A 5,890-nucleotide genomic window follows, 5' to 3' on the forward strand; every position below is an offset into this window, starting at 1 on the left:
GCTTCGACCGTTCTTGATGTGCGTTCTATCCGAGGAGCCAACATCGACTCGGATCACTACCTTGTTGCAGCCAAGGTCCGCATGTGCCTCTGTTAAATGAAGAACGTCCGTCAGGCAACGCGGCGAAAGTTTGACGTCGAGAAGCTGCATTCACGACAGACAGCCGAGAAATTTCGCAATCGATTCTCAATCCTGCTTAAACAAGAATCTCTTCAACGACCGGATGAAATGAGCAGTGGGAACCCATCTCCCAATCACTTTGTGCGCTGCGGAAGAGGTGGTGGGATACTACTGTCCGCGTAGAAACAACTGGTATGACGAAGAGTGCCGCGCGGCTGGTACAGAGAAATACGCAGCATACAAAGCCACCCTACAGCGAGCGATAGTGGAACGATACCGGGAGATGAGGAGGGAGGAGAGACGTCAATTCAAAAGAAAGAAACATGAGGCAGAACAACGTGAATGCGAAGAGCTTGAGAAAATAAGGCAGAAATCAAATGGTTTCAAGACCGGGGCTGGTTCCTGTAAAGATGAAGATTGAAATTTGGTAACAGATGTCCAGAGTACACTTGAGATATGGAGGGAGCACTTCTCAACGCTTCTGAATGGAAACACAGGTGGCGTGTATGAAGAAGAAGAACACGAACCAATATATAGGGACGAAACTCACTTTCCTCCACCTGACCAAGACGAGGTGAGCACAGCAATATGGCGGCTTAAAAACAACAAGGCCCCCGGAGCCAACGGTATTCCGACTGAACTGTTCAAAGCCGGCGGTGAACAGCTGGTCGGGCACATGTACCAGCAATTGAGAGCGGAATAAGCCTTCTTAATATTGCATACAAGTTCCTGTCCACTATATATGAAATACTGAAGCACTTTACGAACCAACTGATTGGACCCTATCAGTGGGGTTTCAGACCTCGTAAGTCCACCATTGACCAGATTTTCACAGCGCGTCAAGTTCTGGAAAAGACACTCGTTATGCAAATCGACACACACCATCTTTTTGTTGATTTTAAAGCTTCCTTTGAAAGCACGAAGAGAAGCTGCCTTTACGATACCATGTCTAAATTTGGGATTCCCGCGAAACTAATACGGCTATGTAGAGTTACGTTGAGTACAACTTTGAGCTCCGTCCAAATTGGGAAGGACCTCTTCGCGTCGTTTGAGACCAAACGAAGTTTTATACAAGGCGATTTTTTAAATGTGATGCTGGAAAACGTTTTAAGAGCTCTCAATAATAATCACAGCGGCACGATATACAGCAAAAGCACGACGCTGCTGGCGTATGCAGATGATATTTACAACGTTGGCCTGAAACACAGGGATATCTACGCATCATTTTGCAGCTTTGAAAAAGAAGCTGACTCTGGCGGTCTGGCGGTGAACAAGGACAATACAAAGTACCTCCTGGCCACACATAAAAAGCCTTCGCGTATTGGGACACACGTCAGTGTTGACTGTCATAACTTTGAAGTAGTGATGGGCTTTGTTTACTTAGGATCCAGCATAAATACCACCAATAATGTCGGTCTGCAGATAAAGCGAAGAATAACTCTTGCCAACAGATGCTACTTTGGGTTCGGTAGGCTATTAAGAAGCAGAGCCCTCTCTCGACGAACAAAAATCACGCTATACAAATCTCTCATCATGCGCATCCTTTTATATGGCACAGAAACATGGACGATGTCTAATTGGCTTTGGGGCTTTCGAGAGAACTATTCTTCGCAAGATCTAATAATAATGGAATAACGAACTGTACGAGCTTTTTAACGACATGGACATAGTTAAGCGCATAAAAATACAACGATTGCGTGGGGTTGGACATGTTGTACGCATGGATGGCGACGCTCCGGTGAAAAGATCCTTCGACTCCGCACCCATGGGTGGACAACGAAAGCAAGGGCGCCCACGAACACAATGAAAGGACCAAGTGCAGAAGGACCTAACCGCACTTGGGATGAAAAACTGGCGCAAATCTGCAAAGGAGAGAGGCAACTGGCGAGGTGTTTTGTTCTCGGCCAAACCGACAAGCGGTTGTAGTGCTAAATAAGAAGAAGAAGACTTTGATATTACTCTATGGATGCATCAAATACATTAAAAAAAAAAAAATCAGGGCTAACTTATAAGTATGGTGACCAGATTTATGTGGGCAAAAATCGCGACATTTCTAAAGCATCGAGTCAAAACATACAATTTTGTTCCTTAAGCTGGGACAATTTTTATTGTGCTGTATTGGAGCACAATAAAAAAATTGTCCCAATCAAATTCTGTACAGTCACACGGTTGGCTCTTTTTATACAATTTTGATTGCCGCAAGTTGGTGAAAAGCAATATAGTGACAATAATTGCCTTATCACACGATTTTTCTAGCATGCGGCAATCGTGACAATAAGATGTTGCGCTGACTTCTAAATTCTGTTTTGTTCTTTGTTGTGTAAAAATGGCGTATTCTTAAAAATAAGAAAATTGAATCTAATTTATATATTGTGGGCTCATTTTATGCATATTTGTTGTTTGAAAGCAAAGAAGCAAAAACTTGAGTCCAATGAAAACTGACACATTTATTTAGAAGTTTGAGTGTACAGTTTTTTATTTTTCGACGATAACTGCAACGTGCTAAATATGTGGAGTTCAAGTTACAAGAGTTTTCTTTTTAATTTTGGTTTTTTTATTAATTACAAGTAAAATTGGTACAAAATAATTATGTATGTATAAATGAAAGCTGTGAATTTATATAATTTAGGTTTGGTATGAAATTTTGTAATTAAATGTACAGCTTGACTTTCTTGACTTTTTTCTTCTGTTTGTTTAATGTTAATTTTTTCTATAAATCCATAGCTCGTTGTTTAGTAAAAACCACATATATAAAAATTTCGAACTTTATACAACAATGATAAACATTTCTTAAACTTTTGATCACAATTCAATGGTTTTTTAATTGGATTTCTAGAAAAAAATTTATTACGCAGCTTACAAAGTAATTTGCATAGAAGAAAGTGCATAATACCGCCAGCTAAAAAAAATATAAAAAATCTACAGGATTTTTAGCAACTTCAAAATTGAACCTTATTGTACTAAATTTTAATGAGCTATAAAACCGAATAACAATTTTTTTCTAGGAATCGAAAATAAAAACCGTGCAATTGTGTTCAAAAATTTAAGAAATTTTTATAATTTTTGTATAAAGCTTGTAGTTTATGCGGTTTTTGTTAGACAATGAGCTATACTTTTAAAGAAAAACTAGCTGTACCCTGCCACGCTTTGCTGTAAAATATATTTTTGTTACATGGATGTTAAGCGATTAACGAAACAAAGCATACGTTTCATATAAGTTTGATTTTGTAATAAGTACTTGTGCGCACACAATATTTATCGGTTTTCCATATCCGGTTTGCCGACACGGGAACACGCAACATCTGAGAAGAAATCCGCATCTAAATCTAGCATGATTGATAGCGAATTCCGACTGCAATCTTTAAATTGAAATATTAAGGTAATATAATTTTTGATCGAACCGTTGCCAGAATTCATCTGATAAGGAATGTTTTCCTAGTTCCTCCTGGCGCATCCAAGAGGAAGGTCCCCCAACTATGTAATTTATCATTTGCATCTTCTTATTTGGCGCTGTTAACCGCATACGCGAATTTCGCCGAGTTCGACAAAGCACACCAGTTGTTTCTCTCTGTGCCAACTGACACTAATTGGAAATACCACGTGAAGCCAATTCCTTTCCCACTTGGTCTCTCCATAGCATTGGGGCATCTCTCTTCCTCTGCTACCACCAGCGGATCGCGAGTTGGATACTTTCAGAACTGGAATGTCGGTTCCTATTCGAACGACATGGCACTATGTAAAGCTCATACAACTCATCGTTCCATCGTCTACGGTACTTCCCGTTGCCAACGCGTAGAGGCCTGACGTGGGTGCCAAGGCGCGAATGCGCTGACTGTTTATTTTATGACAGGAGATACTACTTCGTCGTGTCCTCGTTTGCCACCATGTCCATTCGCTTTGCTTCCTAATCCACTTCAGGATTTTTGTTACCGATGATTTCGATGTCATCGGCATAAGCCAGTAATTGCACGCTCTTGTAGTAAATTGTTCCTGAGCGGTTCAGTTCTGCCGCTCTTATTATATTAGCATTTGCAGCATGCGATCGTAAATGACCTTCTGCTTTCGCTTTAATTTGGGAATCTTTGATCGGGAATAGGAGTTCACAATAGTAGTGATAATCATAATCATAATAATATTATCTCATGTTATTCAAAATTTCTTTACTCGCACGTACGTAGTAGGCTATGGCGACCCCAACCGAAATTGTTTACGATTAAAAGTTAACTGATTTATGTTGCTAGGGAATGGTGCCAACAATTTTAAGTGTTCATTAAGTATTTTTAAATAGCTTTCATGCGATAGTTTTTTGTTTTTGTTACTCTATCTTTTTATCATTTTGTTATTTGTATCAATAGTTTTTAACCGACTTCAAAAAAAGGAGAAGGTTATCAATTCGTCGGAATATTTCTTTTTATGTATGCTACCGCATACATACATGAATAATAATAAATCAAACATATTTGACAAAGGACTAATTTTTCGTTGGTTTATTAATTTTATCGCTTTATATTGAATATACATTGGGTGCAACTTACTGAGCTTTCGAGTTAAAATTTTCAAAAATATTTGCAACAGTCATCTAACTCAAACCTCTTTAATTTAATACCTATATTTTAATAAGGAATTTAGTTTGTCAATTATGCAAATTGAGTTAAATTTTCAAACAGGTAGCAACCCTCCTCAAATATATTTTCGGCAGTAAACCTTCCTAAGAATTTAAAGATTTTTACCGACACTGCAATATTACATTTATTTTATCATTTTAACTGAGTTTAAATTTTCAAATAGGTGGCAGAGCTCTTCAAAAATATATCCTACACACATCTTTCTTAAACCCCTTTAATTTTATATCTATATTTCCAATAGCCCAACATGACCCTGGATTCTTCTGGTTAATTAGAGAGCGTTATTCTTGCGTACCTCACGTTTTGATGTCCCAACCGGAAGACGACATTTTTATTCTTCTTTTTCTCTTATTACATTTTAAGGGTTACCACATTAAGAACAATTTCTTACAAACTATCAAAGTTACGTTGCCACATAAATACTTTTACGAATATGGACCAGTTAACTAAAGTGATGTTTACACAAATCTTAAATCTAACATTGCCACATAAAACTTCTTACAACTACAAACTATCACAGCGCACGGCAGTGCGCGCGAATGACGAAAGCATCCACAGTAGCATGCTGAAATGACTCGCTTATATATACACGAGATCTGGAAGTTTTTATCCAACGTAAACGATTAACCGGATTCTTAAAAATTTCGATAAAGTGTTCCGAAACAAAAAACGTTTTTTTGCTTTTGCCGGTTTAAAGGGGCATGGGGGTACACCCAACATATTTAGTGTTATTCTATAGGCCAATACCTTTCAAACAATACCTTATATATTAAGTTCAGGCTACTAGTTGGAAAGATATAGAGGTAAATGTGTTTTGGTTCGTGTCTCCACTACGAGATGCTTTGGTATGTATGTGGCGTCTGTACGTACCTTCATTTAATTTCTTTCAAACTTTCAGGAATTAAAGTACAAAAAGTTTTGTTCCAGGATGTTTTGATTCGTATACCTTTGTGGGCGTGGCGGCTGCCTGAAATTCGAAAATAGTCAATTTTTTAAACTACCACTGAGGCCGCACTACTAAGTCCATGTCATTGATGTAGATATCAGTAGAAGGTTCTCTAAACAAGCTATCTAACGCTATCTTTTGTGTTTATAAAATATAAATATGTCATAACCAGGGAACGGATTTTTAGGACCTAAAAACC

The sequence above is a fragment of the Rhagoletis pomonella genome, unplaced genomic scaffold (genome assembly GCF_013731165.1).
Source record: "Rhagoletis pomonella isolate Grant_MI unplaced genomic scaffold, Rhpom_1.0 Rhpom_scaffold_00005, whole genome shotgun sequence".
Taxonomy (NCBI): Eukaryota; Metazoa; Arthropoda; class Insecta; order Diptera; family Tephritidae; genus Rhagoletis; species Rhagoletis pomonella.